The sequence below is a fragment of the Ascaphus truei genome, chromosome 10 (assembly GCF_040206685.1).
Source record: "Ascaphus truei isolate aAscTru1 chromosome 10, aAscTru1.hap1, whole genome shotgun sequence".
Lineage (NCBI taxonomy): Eukaryota > Metazoa > Chordata > Amphibia > Anura > Ascaphidae > Ascaphus > Ascaphus truei.
The window spans coordinates 17,037,480-17,060,362 of NC_134492.1; the positions used below are offsets into that span (position 1 = coordinate 17,037,480).

General features: G+C 43.8%; 1 protein-coding gene across 13 annotated transcripts in view; it reads left to right on the top strand.

Moving 5' to 3' along the window:
* DAB1 (DAB adaptor protein 1) overlaps positions 1-22,883 on the top strand; it is a 585,647-nt gene that overhangs the window by 45,356 nt on the left and 517,408 nt on the right. The window lies entirely within an intron of this gene.

Genomic DNA, 22,883 nt, shown 5'->3' on the forward strand with positions numbered 1-22,883 from the left:
CGAGACCGCCGCCCCTCCTGCCGATGACAGAGCAGCTGCAGTGCCAACGACCCTGGCCGTGGTTGAAGCTGGGTTGAGAATCACCGGGTCGGGCCGGTCGGAGCAGCTGCAGTGCCAACGACCCCGGCCGTTGCCCTTTTTGCTGTTCTGATAAGGTAGGAATACATAAAAAAAACTCTGTCCGCTGTGAATAAATAATGCAAACGTATGAAATCTAAAATACCTGAGTTACCTCTCTGCTTTACCATGGATTTTTTTTTCTCCAATATAAGGTCAAGGCAAGTTTACTGACCATTAAATTTAGCAGGCTTGTTTAAATTTCAGATGCCCTTAACAATCACAAACATGATTGTGCAGATTCAACAAATTAGATGATGTGTAAGCACTTCATCTTGCTGTTTTAATGCTGTCTAAGTGGAAGCAGGAACATGATTTAAATAAGTTTGTATTTTTTTGTCTTCGGGTTATCATAGTGGTATCTTATACTATATTTGTGAAAGCACTGTATGCCTGTCTGCATGGCCTCTGTCCCTAGGGGAAATCTCATTGGTCCCTTGGCCCGCCCGCCGCCGCACACCTCTCATTGGCCTGAGGTGGAGTGACGGGCCAAAGGACAGACACACAGACACAAAGACACACACGGTAGGGGGGGGTGTTGTGGGGCTCACAGTGTTAGCAGCACATCTCTCGAACTCTTACCTGCCGGTCCCGGAGGCTCCGCCTCTTCCTCCCCGAACATCAGCCTGAAATCCAAGTCATCGTGACCCGCGTGCACCTCCTCCTCTCCCCGTGTCTCTCCCCGGTGCTCCGCTCAGCTCCCCCCCGGTGCTCCGCTCAGCTCCCCCCCGGTTCTCCGCTCAGCTCCCCCCCTGTGCTCCGCTACGCTCCCCCCCGGTGCTCCGCTCACCTCCCCCCCATAGTGGTATCTTATACTATATTTGTGAAAGCACTGTATGCCTGTCTGCATGGCCTCTGTCCCTAGGGGAAATCTCATTGGTCCCTTGGCCCGCCCGCCGCCGCACACCTCTCATTGGCCTGAGGTGGAGTGACGGGCCAAAGGACAGACACACAGACACAAAGACACACACGGTAGGGGGGGGTGTTGTGGGGCTCACAGTGTTAGCAGCACATCTCTCGAACTCTTACCTGCCGGTCCCGGAGGCTCCGCCTCTTCCTCCCCGAACATCAGCCTGAAATCCAAGTCATCGTGACCCGCGTGCACCTCCTCCTCTCCCCGTATCTCTCCCCGGTGCTCCGCTCAGCTCCCCCCCGGTGCTCCGCTCAGCTCCCCCCCGGTTCTCCGCTCAGCTCCCCCCCTGTGCTCCGCTACGCTCCCCCCCGGTGCTCCGCTCACCTCCCCCCCGGTGCTCTGCTCAGCTCCCCCGCGGTGCTCCGCTCAGCTCCCCCCCAGTGCTCCGCTCAGCTCCCCCCCGGTGCTCCGCTCAGCTCCCCCCCGGTGCTCCGCTCACCTCCCCCCCGGTGCTCCGCTCAGCTCCCCCCCGGTGCTCCGCTCAGCTCCCCCCCGGTGCTCCACTCAGCTCCCCCCCGGTGCTCCGCTAAGCTCCCCCCCGGTGCTCCGCTCACCTCCCCCCCGGTGCTCCGCTCACCTCCCCCCCGGTGCTCCGCTCAGCTCCCCCCCGGTGCTCCGCTCAGCTCCCCCCCGGTGCTCCGACAGGCAGTGGGCAGGCAGCCTGCACCTGCCACGCGGCACCTAAGATGGCGGCACCCGGAAGGACCCCCTTCCTCCCTCGCGGACTAACTAAGATGGCGGCGGCCGGAAGGAGAGGTGACATGTGTGTGTGTGTCTCTCTGTGTGTGTGTGTGTGTCACTGTGTGTGTGTGTGTGTCACTGTGTGTGTGTGTGTCACTGTGTGTATGTGTGTGTGACATTGTGTGTGTGGGGGGGACACTGTGTGTGTGTGTGACACTGTGTGTGTGACACTGTGTGTGTGTGTGTGTGTGTGACACTGTGTGTGTGTGACACTGTGTGTGTGACACTGTGTGTGTGTGTGTGTGTGTGTGTGACACTGTGTGTGAGTGTGTGCCCCCCCTCCTGTCCACTGCCCCCCCTCCTGTCCACTGTCCCCCGCTCCTGTCCACTGTCCCCCCCCCTCCCATCCACTGTCCCCCCCTCCCATCCACTGTCCCCCCCCTCCTGTCCACTGCCCCCCCCCCTCCCGTCCACTGTCCCCCCTCCTCCCGTCCACTGTCCCCCCCTCCCATCCACTCTCCCCCCCCCTCCCGTCCACTGTCCCCTCCCATCCACTGTCCCCTCCCATCCACTGTCCCCCTCCCATCCACTGTCCCCCCCTCCCATCCACTGTCGTCGTCCCCCCTCCCATCCAGTGTCCCCCCCCTCCCATCCACTGCCCCCCCCTCCCGTCCACTGTCCCCCCCTCCTCCTGTCCACTGTCCCCTCATCCTCCTGTCCACTGTCCCTCCCCCCTCCCCTCCTCCTGGCCACTGTCCCTCCCCCCTCCCCTCCTCCTGTCCACTGTCCCTCCCCCTCCCTCCTCCTGTCCACTGTCCCTCCCCCTCCCTCCTCCTGTCCACTGTCCCTCCCCCTCCTCCTGTCCACTGTCCCTCCCCCCTCCCCTCCTCCTGTCCACTGTCCCTCCCCCCTCCCCTCCTCCTGTCCACTGTCCCTCCCCCCCTCCCCCCCTCCTGTCCACTGTCCCTCACCCCCTCCCCTCCTCCTGTCCACTGTCCCTCACCCCCTCCCCTCCTCCTGTCCACTGTCCCTCACCGCCTCCCCTCCTCCTGTCCACTGTCCCTCCCCCCTCCCCCCCCTTTCCTAGCGGGAAATTTCACTCCAGGGCAACGACGGGTCTCTCAGCTAGTCATATCATATTTTACGTTTTTTCGTTATATGATCATAAAGAATCAGCAGAATTCTGCTGGTTATTCTTGTGACATCATGGCCTGGCTAATTTGCTGCTTCAACCTCTCAGATAGCTGCTATCAGCATTTCGTCTTCCCTGGTTCTGAGCATCGCTATTTCTGAGATTTTGTACATGTCATTTTTCCTTCCCTTGGCTCCTCAGTTTCATTTAATTTCAGTTTCATTTTCTTTCCGTGTCTCTACCAAGGCTCAGTTTTGCATTCTAACCTCATTGCAGGGTAATCCAACAGTGGGCTGGTGATTCTGCAAGAGATATTGGTAGCAGCAATAAGGACAGAGAGAGGAAAATCAAGGCGTGGGAAGTGGAAGTGTGGATGTGAAGATTCTGATTCAGCAACAAGCCCTAATTAGCCTAAATCCAGCTTGACCCTAAGGGTGGGAAGAGAGGGAGCAGTGGGGGGGGGGGGGCAGTGAAGAACAATAAATAATAAATATCTAGCTGGGAAAATTAAACGAATCAGGACACAACAGGTATGTACATTGTTTTTAAGAATGTTTAAAGGGTACCTTTGGTCTTAATGGTGCCTCTCGTCCGATATGATAAGGACAATTAGATTTTTGGTATGTCAGTAGGCTTGCCAGGTGGCTACTCCAAAAATACTGGACACAATGGTGAAAGGTGTGACGCGCTCGAGACACACAGACACGTTCGGGAGCGACACACACACCTCTCTCTCCGCTCCATGCTGTTTCCTCCTCTCCTTGGCCCCACCCTCAGGCTCCTGACACCTTTTTGTGATTGGCTGCTGCTGGGTAATGCAGCCAATCAGCCAATCAGGATGATGCAAGCTGCCCAGCCCCATAGCAACAGCTCTGCTCTCTTTCTGCTCAACGAAATCCCACGACCCCCCAAGCCGGTCAGGTCACTATGTCCAGAGTGGTAATACTGGACACATAATTCATGTCCAGTATTAACACTAGTTTTTTTTTATTGGACTGAGTGTCCAAATACAGGACAGTCCGGTTCAATACTGGACACCTGGCAACCCTATATGTCAGTAATTTTCTTTGAATGTCTCTCACTCTATGGGTGTATAAATCAGAATTTCTCTACTAAACACCACTTATAGATGTGTAATTGCATTTTATAACCACAAATAAAGATATTCCCGAACACTTAATATGGATAAATTGTATATCTCCAGTACGAAGCATCAAACCTAAAACGTAAAAACGGCTTTGGGCAAAAAGAGAGCTCTTACATTAAAATGTAGATCAGCGCAGACTCTTGCTTTAAATTGGATCAAAAAAAAAATGTACGTATTGTTTATTCTGTAGTATGACACAAATTCAAGGCGATCTTTTACAATTAACCGGATTACTTGTGATACCGTCGTTATTTTTAAAGAAACATGGCAAATAAATCTGATGATCTAATGAGATGTTTATATAGATGTACAATAACCTTATTGGCTACAGTCATAACATTATCTAGCAGTTAATTACAGTTTCCATAGAAACAAACAGTACATTAGAAGTGTCCTTTTCAAAAGATGGTGAAGTTCCGTGAAACCTGTTGAGTACAGTACAGTACCTACACAATCCCAGCCAGCTCAGAACAATATCGTTGTTTTATTCCCTCTTTTATCTATGCAGTGCAGGAAATGCAAAGGACACAATATAACATTGGCTGTGTAGGTATCTGCAGATAGGGTCTATACCTTGATGTGGTTTCTGGCTTAACATGTTTTGGCCAAAAGAGTGACCTAAATCACTGCTACCTTTCAGAAGAAAAAACATATAGAAATGAATCAACTGATTTGTGATATTGTACTATATGTGCATTGGGGCTCCTTTGTTTACCTTATGTACAGTACATTTTGACTTATATATCTCCCAAATCAGTCATCTATACCAGTGGCGCTCAACTCTAGTTCTCAAGGGCCACCAACAGCTCAGGTTTTAAGGATATCCCAGCTTCAGCACAGGTGGCTCAATCAGTTTGAACCACCTGTGCTGACACTGGGATATCCTTAAAACCTGACCTGTTGGGGGGGAAGGGACAGGGTCTTGATGGCTGGAGTTGAGCACCCCTGATCTATACAACATGTTTAGAGGTACCTGTGAACAGGTGTGTCTCTTCTCTTCAACAAAAGTCCTATTTCAGTGTCTGGCCACACTCGACAAAACTGAATTCACAGTGGAAATGTGAGATTTTTATGACATCGTTTTTCTCATTTTTGAGCAGTGTGAAACTTTAATAACATTCACACAATATACGCAAAAAGATTAGCAAATCCCTTTTGTGGCACCTTCTCACATCTCCAGTTACAGACAGGGAACTGTAACATCCCAAATATCCTTCTCCTACGGTGGGCAGAAAGCAAGGGGTTCTGCAAAATCGTGTTTGTAGTCACTGAAACATTGTCTTCATTGGGGGGAAATAAAGACATTTGTGTTTTAACTGCAGGTGTTCTTCAGACATCAGGGGGATATAATATGCGGATATAATATGCTCAAATCCCAATAAAACATCTGGTTAAGGCAATTGGGGAGACATGCTGTTGGGGGTTGCTTTCAATGCCTGATTTAGACAGGTACATTATGCGTGGTTTATGAATGCACTGGAGATTGTAATTGGAGGAAGTGAGAGATTGGCGGGGCAGTGTAGGGAATATAATTATGTTGTCAGGAAACAGTTGCACAGGTTGATAGAGAAACGATGAGAAGCATTTTAGAAAGGGCAATATATAGAAGGTTCCGTGCAGCGGTATGTCACACTATTAAGCTCTTGTTTATGCCAAGCAAAAGATGTATTGGCTTTAATATTTTAAATACATTTGTACATGTACATTATCCAGCTTCTAGCTATAGTATATTCCCTAGTACATGTGTGGTCAACTCCCGTCCTCAAGGGTCACCAACCAACAGTTCATGTTTTGAGGATATCCCTGCTTCAGCACAGGTGGCTCAACTGAGCCACTGATTGAGCCACCTGTGCTGAAGCAGGGATATCCTGAAAACCTGACCGGTTGGTGACCCTTGAGGACTGGATTTGCCCACCTCTGGCATAGCGTGTACATTTGTTCTTGCAAGTAAAGTTGCTAGTGCCCGAAACACTCAGTGAGTTACTGAAGTGCTCGCTTGCGCTGAATGCTTGTGAGACACATTTATACTCAGCAACTGGTAATGCTGGGAACACTTAACATTTAAACGCTTGGCTGGTGAAGAAGCTTCTAACAAATTGCATAAGAGTACATCTCAATGCACTTCAGATTCGAACAGATTTACGAAAAGCTTCAATCCTCAATTACAAATGAAGGTCACCATACATGGGATGAATGGCTATTAACAAATGTTAATGGCTATTGTGCATTAGTCATTATCCCATAATGTAAGAAAGGACTTTGTAAACAAAACATTAACTTATTGGCCCAAAATGACTAAACAGCGTAATGCCAAAATAAGCTTGAAGTCCAATTAAACAGGTGTTAACATTTAAAAATAGAAATCTCCCTGGGGAGGATATTTATTCTCTTAATGTTTAGTCTTATATTTGGTGCACTTATTACAACATAAATAGGTGTAGTAATAATATGTTCTTGTGTAGCGTTGCTAGCTTTTACGTAGTGCTTTACAGAGAAATTTTGCAGACACAGTCCCTGCCCCGTACAGCTTACAATCTATGTTTTTGGTGTCTGAGGCACAGGGAGATAAATTTACTTGCCCAAGGTCACAAGGAGCTGACACCAGGAATTGAGCCAGGCTCCCCGGCTCCAAACTTAGTGCTGGTCAGTGTCTTTACTCACTGAGCCACTCCTCCTCCCTAATGTGCATCTAGTAGAGCTTGGTGTGCACAATATCAACTGTTAAAATGATTCACAAACACAACTTCCCATACAACGATACAGTAAAACTGGAAGAAGAAAGAAAACAATCATATAACGAAAAACAAATGTTACAAAATAATGGCACAGCAAACAAAATAGAAAGTCAGTAGGCAAAGTGGAAGGGAAAACAGTTCCTCTGCCCTTGTGTCTGGTGACCCATGTTTCATCAGAATCATACATGAGAGGCATGTTAAAAAGGGCATCTAATTTTTCTATGTGAAATCTAACTAGACAACACCGTGAGGGAGTGCAGGTGTGGAACAAATGCAATGTGATAGGAGTTCACTACCTGTAAGCATGATGGAATTAACCTAGCTCGGCTATTCCAGAAATACTGCACAGTAACCTCTGAGTAAATGCCATATCTGTCAAAGTTTGGAGTTGGGCTAGGAAGTAAACTGTCTACATGAGTCCAGGATAAAGTCATATAAAGCATATAGGTTCCGGCTTTGGCTGTGGGCTGTGATAGTTAACCACTTCAAGAACAGAAGCAGAAATAACTCAACGCAGGTTGCTGCGTTACAGAGTCTGGCTGCGAAGGGGTTAAAAGCATCCTATAATATAAGTTTCATTGGAAAGCAAAGAACTGATAGTAAATGCGATGCTAAATGGTTACTAAAATACAAACAATATGCTCGGCACCCACGTGTTCAGTGATCCAGGAATGTCTCGAGTGTTAATAGTGTATTTCCAGCACAGGGAACTGCCAACCTGTGACCCATTGTTTGAGCTGTTGAAACAGTGGCGTAATTCAACATGCGGCTAAGTCATTTCCCCCTAAGTCATCTCTCATCTGAATGAGATCTTATGGATCAGGGGAAAGACAGCTTGACAGCGTATTGAATAGTGGTCAGTGTACCTTAGCATTGTTCTGCATTTTAAACTAAACATTCACAAAGAATGGTTAATATAGCCCTCCGTTTCATTCGTTATGTAATTAAAAGCACAATGCCTAATTGTCACAGTTACTTTGCAGACTTCATGGGCTACCTTCAGTGTGCTTAACGCCCTCCTGAGATGGACATTGTTAAAAACAAAACAAATTGATCCTGAAACAAGCAGAGACAGGATGGACGGTTGCAGAATGCAGTCTGTGACTAGATGAGTTCATTGTTTCAATATAACACACAAGTTGTATTGTTTTAAAATTGTTTTCTTTTTAAGTCCACCGTCAGTCATATTGTTTGTCAGTTCTCATAGCACATTAGTCATGTGAGAAAACATATCCTCAATCAGTCCTACAGCCGGTGTCACTTTGAACAGTAACATGATATGAATGGAATTCAAATACCAATACATAGTATTCGCCTAAAACATAATGGCCCATATTTGGGGCTATAGCCTTAGCTACCTTCCAATCCCGGAAGACACTTAACGGCCCATTCACTGGAATGGTAAGGAATCACATAGTATACATGGGCCAATGTATGTTTTTTTTGTGTAAATGTTATGACACAGCTTGTCATACAGTATGTATTTATTGAAAGTTGCCTGAGATACTCAGCACTTGGTGTTTCTGTACCTAATTTTCCAACTGGAACTGTCCATGAAATGTCTGTTAATTGACAGTATAACCTCTGTTTATTTAATGTAATCATGTATAGTCATCATGACTCTGAGCCCAGGACATACAAGAGGTAACTCTCAATGCATGACTTCCTGGTAAAACATTTTATAAATACATTTTGTCATTATCAAACCGGTACTATTTTTGCTAAAGCATTAAAAATTCCTTGCTACCTAACAGCAGTTCCACAGTAAGCAACACAATACTGTGCAGACTCCTTATCCTGTTTTTTGGGTAGGTGGTAGCTCCACCTCCGAGTCATTAGTATTTATTTGAACTCTTACCAAGATTTTGGTTATTCTCATTTTGTTGCGGTGGAACAGCACTTTATCCCCATTGAATAAATAATGGGCAAAAAAAGATAACACGTTATAAAACTACTACATCATGTAATGTATATCCTCTCCCATTTTTCACAAAAAGAAACAGATTTCTGGGTGTGGAGATGTGCATTTGGCGAACTCCTTGCAAACTTTTTTGAAAGTTAGATTTTTCTAAGTTCGACCAAACCGGCAGATTTTTCTCTCACCTTGCAGTTTGGGGCGGCTAAGTAAATATGGTCCAATGTGTATAATGAAATGTCTTAAAAGAATTAGTTTTCAGTGAGCATGACTAACAACAACCCGCCGCTTAATTAAGTAATGACATCTGCAGTCTTTTTTTATAATAACCCATAAGGCAAGACCACTCCATCACTCCTTCTGCCCACCCCAGATAGGGGATGGGGGTGAATGGAGACATATGCTTTATGATGGTGTGAAACAAATAGGATAGAGAGCCATTGTGGAAAAAAGAAATGGGCTTCAAAAATTGCCAGAGGTGCCACTAGGGCAGCAGAAAGATACTATGCTCTGCCCTGCATGACCATTTAACAAGGCATACATAAGCACAAGATACATAGATAAATAATCAATATACACTTGCGCACTTAAATGTACTTCTTAAAGGGCAACATTGTGCTCCAGGAATGGAGAATCATTTACTAACCACAAATTCTCCTATGTGCCTCTGCTAACTTCATATTGAATAATGTCTGTATCCTAATTAGTTAGTTTGACCCAGACTCTCTAACGTTTTAACTTCATGTCCCTTGCCTGTCTTGTAAGTTTCCTTATCACATTAGAATGTAAGATCTTCTCAGTATGTATGGTGTTATCTACTGTACATGTGAAATGGGTATACAGTAGAGGCAGCGATTATTCTAACAAAAACCAGTGGCAATTCCCCAAAAGACCCAGGTACACCCAGGTACATTCTGAATACATGCCTTAAACTTTCCTTAAACTAGCCCCAGCATTTCTGCATTGATTAATGGCCTATCAGATTAACAGCGGGGGTCCCTGGCAGTCCCATTCAAACTGAATTGGACTGCCAGGGATCCCTGCTGTGTTAATCCTATGGGTCGTTAGTCAATGCAGAAATGCCTTAAAGGTGCCTCAAACTAGCCCAGAACATACCCAGCACATACCCGGAATGTAACCCGGCTAGTTTAAAGCAAATGTTAGAATAAGCGTTGCCTCTACTGTATGTCACTATGCATGATTACTGTCTTTTTGATCTCCTCTGTTATACTGCACTACAGAATATGTTGATGATCTACTATAATAGCCACCTTTGTGGCTAACATTTGTTATGATAATGATTTAATATGTGGATATTATGTATGATTGTCCATGAACAATATACATACAACTGAACCCCGTTATAACGCGGGTCTTGGGGTCCACATAATGAGACCGCGTTATAACAGGGATTGCTGGGGGGAAAAATGGCTGCCGCGATCATGACTTACCCGAAGCAGGAGGCAGGGGATCCAACACCACGGTGAACACGGATGTCTGCAGCTCACCCCCCACAGCCTTTCCCAATGCCTACAGCTCACCACCCTCAGCCTTTCCCAATGCCTGAATCTCACCCCCCACAGCCTTTTCCAATGCCTACAGCTCACCACCCGTAGCCTTATCTCCCGCAGCCTCTCCCAATGCCTGCATCACACCCCCAACAGCCTCTCCCAATGCCAGCTGTAGATCTCATCACCTCACCCAGGGATCTGTGCACCAGAGCAGGGAAGGGGGGCTCCTCCACCCCAGGCAGGGTCCGGGGCTGGTGCTGCGATGTTGGAGGTAGCAGCAGAAGGAGGCAGGGGTGGTGGTATGTGCAGCCGGTGCAGGGAGCACGGCACCGCAAGTATCCCCAGCCCTGGTGGGCTCAGCTTCCTGCGGACCGGCCTAGGGAGCTCAGAGACTGGCGGGGGGAGGAGCTGGGGCTGCACCGCTAAGGATCACTGCCAAGAAAGGGCAGCTGCGCTCAGATCCCCGGGCAAACAAACTGGAAAAATTCGGAGTGTACTCTGCATGCAAGGTAACGAGAGAAGCAGGAGCAGCCAGGCAAATCCTGGAAGTTTGCCAAAAATATATAGTACATTGCATGCATATGGTGAAAAAGAACTAAAACATAATGTAGAAGAATGACAAATAGAAAAGAAAAAATCAGAACCACAAATACATTAGACATTCATAAGAATAGGAATCTGACAGTGACCCTTACAGACGTTTATCAAATTGTTACATTTATGAAAATACATTTGCCAGAAAATTATTTGTCTTGGTATTAGATTGTAACCAAGTATTTTCTGTAGTATAAAACTTGGTTGTGGAATCATAAAGTATATGTGCTAATTTCTCCATAAAGTCCCTTCTCGAGACCTCAAACTATCTGAGGGTAACTTGATAGGCTGCTTTCGAAATGATACAAGTAGTGCATCTAGCTGCAGAAAGAAAGAGAATAATTGATGTTTTCTTTGAGAGGGTAACTCTGGATACAGTCTTTATCTAGTGGTAGAATCCAAGGTTTTTTGGTGACATTAATTTGTGTTACCAACCTTATTGTATTGAGGTCCTTCAACCATAAAGGACAAATAAAATGGTGATCCCTCCAAATTGTTTCATACACCAGTTATCACAATTTTCCAACAGGTCAGAGACAATTGGCAAACATACTATGCAGCTTAAAGGGATTGTAATACCACCTAAAAAGTATTTCAGATGAGTCCTCAAGGATTTGTGTAGTTATTGATTATGAGACAGTAACTTCTCAAATCATGGACCAGTCTTCAAGGGTAATTTCTGAACCCCCAAGAAACTGGATCTGAGGTTTATGTTGAGCAAATCATAAATTGAATTTAAAGTTTCTTTATATAAATTTTCTGTGGAACATATTCATATACTAATAACTGTGTGCCCTCTTCATATGACACTTGAGAGATGTAGTCATCCCTTGAAGCAAAACAATTTAACTTCCCACTTGTTATAGATGCCTGCTTATTCTGTCAGTCACACATGCTAAGTTTGGTATTGTAAGAACAGAAGTACTAGATAAAGAGACAACCCTTGTACACTCTTGAAACCCGGGCGCACCTGTGCTTTCTGTGGTTATTCAAAGATGTAGCGAATGTCCTGTTGAGCATTAATTTAGTTTTCCTTTCTTTTACCTAGTATTTCCTTTGGCAGCTCCTACTGTATTTTCAGGTCATAAATGTGTAATTTCTGATTGTAAATGGTTGTCAGGTTCTTATCTCCCCCACCAAAAAAAATCCCCAGGAGTGGCATGGAACCTTTAAAGGGGCAGTCCCTCTTAGGACCAAATTATAGTAATGGCAGTGACACGTTTTAGAGGTTACATTTGGGTCATTTATGCCCTTGTCCCCCAAATCTGATATCTATAATTATTTCAATCATTGTTGAAGTTTGTTTGTGTAATGGTGTTTCCCCCACCCGGTGGAAGATTTGGCCATTACTGGTCGTGTGGTGGTTGATACCTGTTGGTAACAGGAGGACTGAGTCGTCTGCCGGTGGTTGTGGGGACACAGAACTAGGCTTCTGGGGTTCATATCCTACATATCTCTTTAACAGTGCATTATCTCCATCTGCCGTAGGCTCCAGGAACTGAAGTTGATCTCCCACGGTAGAACTATTACCTCTCCCCCCAGTAAGATCACGCACCAGGCTGGAGGTTTAACAGGAACGGTGTATTATCTCTTCTGTACAGCACAGTAACAAGGCAGGCTTTTGCCCGATGCAGTACTTCTCAGCTACCACTGAAGTATGGTCCCTGGACCGTCACTACAGGCCAAGGGCACCCGCAGCCGTCCAAGCTCTTCCGCTCCTCCCTAACAGAGGCAGAGGTATGGTCCACACTCACTCTTTCCCTGAAGGGAAGAGGACTGGAGAAGGCCAAATACTCAGCCTCTCCAATGTGTAACCTGTCTTCCTCAAGTGGGGAAAGGCACTGCTAAATTTGGGCGGTACCTGCCCTTAAGTACAGCCAGGAGGAGGGCACCAGGTCCGACTCATGATTGGTCATGCCCAGGCCTGATGTCACCACCTCCCGCTGTCATCCAAGTGCAGCTCATAGGAGGGGAGAAACCCCATATCAACTACTGGCAAGGCCTGTTTATACAAGGGCTTACTGCCAGGAGGAAAGCAAACTAGTAGCCACAGATGGCATGGCTACACTTGTAAACATGGGGGAGATCCTCAGAAGTCTGTTAAATACATAACGATGCGTTAACATCTGTTAATGTATCGTTAAGTGCTAACGGGATCTTCAAAGGTCATTAACTCTGCGTAATTGCCGTTTTCAAATAAAAACGTCTCCCCGTTAACATTACCGGATGCAAAAGAGCATTTCCTCAGCAGTCCGTTCAACCTAACGAGGGAAATAACGCATTAAAAAAAAGTATTTGGTTAGGTCGTGGCTGCACCTGGCGTTACGTGTGTATTTTTTTAAAGTACATCTATCTCTTTATGTATTTTACAGCATGTAAGGTTTTTCTAAAACCAAAAGCCCTATTAGCCACAATAGACACATTAGCCGTTACTGCAGGGGGCTGGGTGGATTATGGGGGTAAGGTGCCCTGAGAAGGGAGGTTAGCCAGCTGGCTGAGTAACACGGGGGGAGGCAGGGGGTAATCTCATTTATGCCATAGTGCTTGTACCACTATGAGATGCAATAGGTAGTACGGTAATTAGAGTGTGTGTATAAACCCCATGGTTATCTTAGTAATACATGCCTTCATGCCCTCAATGGTTTCCAATGGGTTAATTTATTTGTATTTTTGGGGGGAAGGAAAATGCCTGGTATATATTGGAGGCAGTGGAGGATTTCTATTGGGCCTCCTGACCATAGCCCTGTGACGAGTGCTCCTCAGATCCCCTTACAAGGCAGCGTCAGGAAGGAAACAATTCACCTCCTCCATGCTTCTGCAGGTAAGCCAACCCTTCCCCCCCTCTAAATACCCAAACCCCCGGCCCCATATTTAAACATTAACCCCCTACCCGACCACAGGTCTAACCGGCATCCAGGTCATGCGCACTCCCTCTTTAATTTGGAATTTTCTTAGTCAGTGGACCTACTGCTTTAGGGTATAGGTTAATTGGACTAATAGTGTAAAGTTAAAAAATACAATATCCTAGCTACTTATACAGTATGTTTTTGGCATTAGCTTCTTCATAACACAATGTGCATAAACATGAGTGCATGCAGCAGCGATTCCCTTTCTAACTGTTTGCATTGTGTCTAAGAGTTACTTCAACTTTGAAGTCCTTTGCATGATTTACAATTAATAAAAGCCGAGCCGAGTTGTTCTGCTTCTCAGTACAAATTGAGCTGAGCGCGCAGTTTTTCTTTTTTCATTAAACCAGAACCACTAGAGCAATTTTTACTGAATGATAGGTAGTGCTTCGTTGTACACAAACAAATGATAATAGCACAGAAAGAAAAAGAGAGGCTTTTGGCATCTTCTGTTATGTTCTACATTATACATCACCTTGAGGAAAAATTGTCAAAAGCTTGAGAGCAAAATAAGAGCAAGGATTACAGATGGTGAACTTGTAAAGCGTTTAATCAGATAGGCCCAGACAAGGATGCAGGAACATTAAACATTATCTGTGATTCTTTGCCCCTTTATTATGGGCGTAAATCTAACATATTTTAATAACCCACGAGGGCCATAAATCCTGCATTATATTTCATCATCCTCATAAGATTTGGGATTGTGACTAATTTGCCTAATAGCACCTTGTCTTTAATATAGGATTTGTTGATGGAAATTCACTTGGACTTTTTAGTGTTATTGATCACTGTGCGGCTGCTGCTGCTCTCATTTCTAAGTTCTAACTTTGTGAAAAATGAAGACGGCTAGACATCAATTTACTTGTCATTAGCTGGCTGTATTTGATATGGACTTTTGTGGTTAATGTTTTCCCCCACTATTTTTACTTAATTTACTATAAATCAAGTCTCTATGTATTCTTCTTCTTCTTCTTCTTCTTCTTCTTCTTCTTCTTCTTCTTCTTCTTCTTCTTCTTCTTCTTCTTCATTTTTTTTCCAGGTTTTGTTGTTGTTCCCCCCCCCCTTTCTTTCAATAACACATATGCTCTCTGGATAGTCAAACAGTGTATCACTACAGTATATTCCTTTAGCAACACAATTCCACTAGAACCCAGATACAAACGCTACAAAGTAGCTTTCTTGAATTTTAATATACTGTAGATCAGCGGTGCGCAATCTTTCCTGCTCGCGCCCCCCCCCCTCCTGCTACCCTTCCTACTCGCCCCTCCCCCCTCTCTTACCTCCTCTACAGCTCCCGGCGGCACGTTGCCAAGCCAGCATGACGTCACATGACCCCGCGGCATCATTTGATGCCATGTTGCCATGGTGACGTGTCGCCGAAGTGAAGGTAAGTGAAGTTGCAGAGGCCTCACGCGATCCCCGGCTTTAATTTAAATGCCTTGGGGAAGAGTGTGGGACCCCTGCAACTGCCCGCCCCACCCCCCCTGAACAATCTCCCAAACCCCACAGTTTGCGCACCGCTGCAGTGTAGATCTCTGCCTTCTGCTCTTCCTTAACTGAAATTCACACACATACTGTATAGAACAGGACTCTTCAACTGGCAACCTGTGGGTCGTACTGGGCATTGGCCCTTGGACTCTCAGCTGCCTAAGCAACTAGTATGAAGTTAGCAGCAACAAAGTGCAATTTTGCACACGAAATGAAAGGAGTAATCCAAGATGGCAATTTTTTATTTATATATATATAGCAAATGGAGATATTACTGTATGCTCATTTGCATGTCTTACCCACCATAACTTAACTAAATGTGGTATATATATATATATATATTTATATATATATATATATATATATATATATATATATATATAATTGAACCAGGGGGTCTCCGAGGGCTGAACCCTATTAATTTATGCTCCGGGACCCCCTACTTCCGGAGATACTTACCTCTGAATTAGGTGCCAGTAGCTGCTCTGGCTCAGCAAGCGGGAATTTCAGGTTTGAAGCTCTCGCGTCACATGGGCCAATAGAAAGCCACACCGATTACATCACACCTTCCTATTGCTCCAAGCTCTCTGAACAGCAGACATATTGTGAACCCTGCTTGCCGAGAGAGCATCTACCAGCATCTTATGCGCAGGTAAGTGTCTCCAGAACCAGGGGGTTTCCGGAGCTGAAATTAATGGGGCTCAGCTCCGGAAACCCCCTGCTTCAATTCTATACAAGACAAATTAAATTCAGGAAAAAAGTCCGCCAGTTTATTTGTTTGAAATCGCAACAACCTCATCTGCGTTCTGTTAGGTAACGCACATGCGTAACGCGTCACTAATGCATACGCACTAATTTGAATGCAGGTTATACTTTTCCCCAATCCACATGTGCAAAGTATTGTCTAACACATCTCAGAGCAACAATAATCCCCATTCATACAGGTAACGTAACGATGGTCGGTTTTTGAACGGACATTGTTTTTGCATATCATTAGCTTTGAGGATACCCATTAAACTGAGGAAAAATAACATCCCTTACCTAATTCGGTAACAATCGTCATTGGCGCAAAAGTGACGGACGTCTGAAGATCTTCTCCTTAGGGAGTAATTTTATATCTGCCGAAGCAGCTGATTTGTGGATGAAATTCCCTATTGACTTCAGTGGGGAATTGTGTTTGAAAACGGCCACATTGGCATTTCTATGGATATAGAATAAGCCCATTAACAGTTGAACTCTTCAGATAAGCCGGTTAAACCATCTTTCCTACAGGCAAAGATTCCCATTTTTAAATAATAGTGTTTTTAATTATGCCTATTCTCAAATATGGTATTGACAATATAATGAGGCTGTGACGGTAACCCAACTATCAGTGTGTACTCCCTCATATTTCCTCCCAAACCTGACCCTACTATCTCCTTCCAGATTACTGATGGAAGTACTATCATATACCCAGTAGCAGAAGCATGCTGTCTAGGGGTCACACTCGATCCGTCTCTCATATTCTCTTCTCACATTCAAAAGGTAGCTAAAACCTGTCGTTTTTCCATCTGCAATATTACAAAGATACGCCCTTTCCTCCGTTGTTCGACTGCTTAAACTCTGACACAGGCCCTCATTCTCTCCCGTCTCAAGTACTGTAACCTCCTGCTGTCTGGCCTTCCTGCCTTTCATCTGTCTCCCTACAATCTATCCTAAATGCTGCTGACAGAAACACTCTACTCTTTCCTAAATCGGTCTCAGCGTCTCCCCTGCTGAAATCCCTCTCCTGGCTTCCTATCAAATCCCATATCATACACTCAATTCTCCTCCTCACTTTTAAAGCTTTACACTCTTCTGCTTCTCCTTACATCTCAGCCCTAATTTCTCACTAGGCACCATCCCGATTCTTACGTTCTGCTCAACGATATCTTCTCTCTACCCCTTTTGTATCTAACGCCCTCTCCTGCCTTAAACCTTTCTCACTGACTGACGCACATCTCTGGAATGCCCTTCCCCTCAATATCTGACTAGCACCCTCTCTATCCACCATTAAGACCCACCTTAAAACACACCTGCTTAATGAAGCATATGAGTAGCTCCATGGCTGATACTTTATACCTCCTACAGAAACCTTGGCACCTTGCAGATGCACTTACCAGAACGCCCTCCTACTGTCTCTGTACGTTCTTCCTACCTACTAATTAGATTGTAAGCTCTTCGGAGCAGGGACTCTTTTTCCTTAATGTTACCTTTATGTCTGAAGCACTTATTCCCATTATGTGTTATTTGTATTATTTGTTATTTATATGATTGTCCTGTGTGTTACTGCTGTGAAGCGCTATTTAAATAAAGACATACATACATACACCCAATATAGTTTGAGTAAAGGTTATAAGACTGCAAAATCAGACTAGTAATGAAATGCCAGGCTGACCCCTCATGATGTCTGTACAAAATAAAGAATCAAAGTCTGTGTTATACAGGGGTGTACAGTATTTAAAAAGATTGCCACATACATACATTATTACATCTTAAAGAAGTTGATATAATTATAAAATTATAATGGGTACATAATAACATAACATAACATAGCGTGAGCATAATAACATACCGTGCACTGTTATACTGAGAAGGTAATGGATTCATTGTAAATACAAACATAATAAAACACTCATTCATATTCCTATTTCAAATAATGTTTACAGAAGATAACAAACACTTGCTAGCAAAATGTATTTCTGAAAAAACAACATTCTTCTATAGAACCTACAAGGAAGGATTATAATTAAATGCAACAATGCATATGTATAAATGCTACATTCGTACCTAAGCTGGCAACCGTTTGGTGTGCCTTTTATAAATCTGTCAAAAAACTAATTGTGGCACTAACATAATGGCTGCCTTTCAGTTTCAATCAATCCTTCATTCAGTGTAACTCAGCAGCTACAATGTATCATGGTATTACAAAGGTAGCATTATCTATTGTTACAGTTTACAGCTCAAACTACTGGGAACATTGGCCACAATTTATAATAAATAGGAAAGTGTTGCAAGGATCTTGCACTGCTTGGGGGGTGGGCTATAGAAATTAAAAGATGCTTTAAAAAAAAAAGAGTTGAATAATAATAATAATAATAATAATATAAAAAGATGCATTCATTATTATTTAATACTACAGAACTGATTTGAATAATAATAATATAAAAAATGCATTCATTATTATTTAATACTACAGAACTGATTTATTTAAAAAAAAAAACATAAGACTTGCTGCTTTAACCACTTACCTGTGGTCACTGAGTCCAGACATGGGTAAGAAAACACATGAATGCTGTTAGTAAATATATAAAATGCAAAGACATTTTTAAATATTGCCCTACTTTTAATGAGAACGTCTTCTTGACCTTCATTGATAATCAGAGCACCCTAAAATAATCTTACCAAGGTCTAACTCATAGAGGACACCTTGATATATAACCTTCGCTCTCTTTAAAGTGTGAATCCGAGACAAAGCATTGGACATTGATGAATATGCAGAGCGGCTGCTTTGATATGCATACACCTTAATTTAGCATCCAGCCATGGGCGACAAAACGAAAGGCTGCTGTACTGTCCACGTAATTCCATCCTGAATCGGGTCATTACAAAGACTCCCCACTGAAGATGCCTTTCTGTAATCCCTAGGTAAATCACAGGACCCAGCTCTATAAAAAACACAGTTTCCAATTTCCTAGAGAATTAAATGGAATCCTTCATGGAGATGGACACTCAAACATACTATCGGTTCTCTGCCCCTGGCAATTCAAGGTGCCTATTTCTAAATTCAAATTTACATTCATACTTATGTAGAAAATAAAATATATAAAATGTAATTTACTCTGCGCAAAGTTGATTATAATATAAATTCAGTATATATATATATATATATATATATATATATATATATATATATATTACAAGCAGAGCACTTCATTGCTGGTTATAAACTGAATCAAAGAAAGGGCACATGTGCGGGTATGGAATAGGCTTTTATATGAGGTTGAGGTTAAGGACACAAGGCTTAACATTTGTTTTTATTCCAAAACGTCTAAAGATATAGCTGTGAATCTGTAGTTAAAACTTTCATGCTAAGCACAGAATGTAATCAAAATATAACTGCTATACCTTTTCTCCTTGGAAAAAGTACTGTACATGCTGTAAATATACTATAATATACTTGTAACCCTCCTTACCCGGCTCTAAAGGAGGTCAGATTAACTATACACATTGGCAGTGCACAGTATCTCAGGCCGTTGCAGGGTGCTGGGTAGGTGCTGACATGGTTGGTCATGCTATCTTGCTAAACAGAATGTAGTGCTCTGGAACTGTTTTTAAACACTAACAAGACTGTAACAATGGTAATTGGGACCAAGGCTACATTTTTAAAGCTACCAATGACAGAGCTTCAGATAAGAACCAGCTCTAATACATCCTACTGTAGCCCCTGTTACTAGTTTTAAATATTTGGACATATGGTTTGACTCCCATTTAACATTTGGGTTGCACATTGATACCCTAACATCCAAAACCTATGCCAAACTAGGTGTACGTCATAGGAATTAATCTGCCCTAAGCCCGCTGGTCAGAAAGCACATTGCACAGCAGATGCTAATTCTAATTGCTCTGGGGACATAGTATATGGTACAGCACCCGAAACTCACCTTCTACAATTCAATATGCCGCTTTTTTCTCCAATGTAACTACAACACACATCACTGCGAAATGCTCAAAGACCTAGATTGGCCATCACTTGAGTCTAGGTGCAAAGTTCATCTTTCTTGTCTTGTCTTCAAATACTTCTTGGGCAAGCTACCCCCTGTATCTGAACAAGCTCCTCACCCCTAACACACACAGGACTTATCCCCTGAGATCTGACTCCAAGGGACTTTTCATGGTCCCACGGTTCAACAAAGCATCCTGACACTCCTCTTTCTCTTACCGTGCACCCCACAACTGGAACAACTTACCTGAGAATCTCAAAACCACCCCCAGTCTAAGTTTTTTCAAAACTAAAGCTGTACTATGCCTATAACTTATTTTATCTTTAACTGTTCATGCAATGCCTTCATATTTAATGTATAACCCTGCTCACTTTATGTAACTACAGTATGTATTTGTAATCATGTATCTGTCATCATAACTCTGTGTCCTGGACATACTTGAAAACGAGAGGTAACTCTCTATGTATTACTTCCTGGTAATAGGAGATCCAGAGCACTATGGATTTTTGCAAAAGAAATGTATTCTTTCAGTGGCACAGACGACGTTTAGAACGGCACAGAGTTCTTTCTCAAGTGACTCAGTTGTGCAGTTCGAAACGTTGTGTGTGCCACTGAAAGAATACATTTGTTTTGCAAAAATCCGTTGTGCTCTGGATCTCCTATTTCACTGCTGTATACCAAGGATTTCACCCAGACAGGTTTTCCCTGAACCAGGTTGCTCCGGTACTATTATAAACGCAAGTATCTTTGCCTATATTGTTTATATTGCTTATGGTGTGCGAGACTATACTCCTTACAGTTACTTCCTGCTAAAACATTTTATAAATAAAGGTGCAGGCTGGGCGTCAATAAGCAAATAGGTAGCTATCAATAATGCTTCACAGCTGGTCTTCACTGGTATTGGCATACTTGGTACTTGACAGAAAACGTGTGGCAAACAATATGCTTCAATACTTATTTATTTATTTATAAAATATTTTACCAGGAAGTAATACATTGAGAGTTACCTCTCATTTTCAAGTATGTCCTGGGCACAGAGTAAAACAAATAATACATGGTTACAAGTACAGTTACATAAATGAACAGGGTATACATTATATACAAGACATTGCGTGCACAGTTAAAGAAAATATATATTATGGGCGTATGAAACAGTTACAGACCAGGTTAAAATGTGAGACAGCATTAGATTTGAAAGAACTTAAGCTGGTGGTGGATGTGAGAGTCTCTGGTAGGTTGTTCCAGTTTTGGGGTGCACGGAAAGAGAAGGAGGAACGTCCGGATACTTTGTTGAGCCTTGGGACCATGAATAGTCTTTTGGAGTCTGATCTCAGGTGATAAGTGCTGCATGTGGTAGGGGTGAGGAGCTTGTTCAGGTAGCTGGGTAGCTACTACTTCCCCTGTAGTTCCCATTCTGATCCAGGGGAGGCACTTGACTTAGTGGCCATTTCAGAGGGTACAGTGGGGCACGTTTGTAGGGAGGATATGATGCAATAAGAACCCGCTGGACAATCAGGTTCTATCTAAATACAGGCTGCAGTGTCAGCAACTCTAGGAGGAGCGTAGTGGTCAGGCTGCGGTAAGGGCAACTCTGAGACCGGGCAAGTTGCAGCCTTCGACTGAGCCTCTGATTCAGCCACCTGTGCTGAAGCTGGAATATCCTGAAAACCTGACCTGTTTGGGTGAGGGGGTGAGGGGGTGAGGAAGGGAGGGGGGGCTTTGAGAACTGGCATTGAACACCCCTGTATTAGTTCACTTACAGTTCTCATTCTATCATCGTTTGACTGCTTGACAAATACAAACTTTTGGGACAGTTTTGACTTAAATGCATCTCTTTTCCATAGTACATTACAGGATTAATTTCCATTATATGATCATTGAGAATGCTAACGTCTTTTTTTTTTTTAGGTATGTGGTTTCAAAAGAATAAGCTTTTTGTTTCATTTATAACTGATCACAGGCTTGGCAGCACATTCGGTTCTTTTACTTTCACATTTTTATCTTTCTTCTTGGCAGACATGTGTTCTTGTGTTTTAAGAAGCTTTACCTAAAAGTTTCTCTTCTTTGGCTCAACTTGGCAGGATGGGAATCCAGAAATGTTAAATATTAAGGTCCTTTTAAAAATGCATAGCGGGCACTTCTGGTAATGGGAGAACTTTGAAGGTAATGCACTCCAGACCGGTTTTAAAAAAATACAAATCGCCTTATTAAGTACAGTATGTGAGCATTGCACCAGCAGCAGCAGCAGCTGCTGAATAGCACCCAGCACCTTTACAGAATGGAGCCATGGAGCATTTACTGTGAGTAAGGTGTCCAAGACTTGCAACAATGTACTTTCGCTTCTGGTAATGGACACTTTCAGTCTTCTGATGCGTATTTTTCTTTAACCATGTTCATTTATGTTATTATTTCCAGCTGTGTGAAAACAAGAAGAAGTAAATTATGATTTCTACATTAGTTTATATGTTGACTGTCTTGTACAGGTGTGCATTATACAGGTGTGCATTAGAGCAGGGGGGCGCAAACTTTTTTCCCTGCACCCCCCTGCCGGATGTCCTCCTCTCCGCGCGCCCCCCTCCCTTCTCCTCCTTACCGTGATTCCTGGCATCTAGGCATCATGATGTCACGTTGCCATAGCAACGTGACGCCACATGACCCCGCGGCATCATTTGACGTCGTGTTGCCCTGGTGACGCATCTCCAGACCTGGCTGAACCAAGGTAAGTATTGTTTACAGAGGCCCTGCAGCTCCCCCAGCACTTAATTTAAGTGCCTTCGGGAAGCGAGCGGGGCCTCTGTAAACCCTGCGCCCCCCGTCGGTAATCTCGCGCCCCCCCCTTTGCGCACCGTTGCATTAGAGTACACAGCTTAAAACTTAGAAACAGTAGTGTTAGTTTTAAAAGTCCCCTCAAGAACACTCTGCTTTATTTGACGTAGTTGTCACATGTAGGCGACGAAATTAAGATTTTGAAAGCAGTTTGTTGAATGAGAAACTTTGGCTCT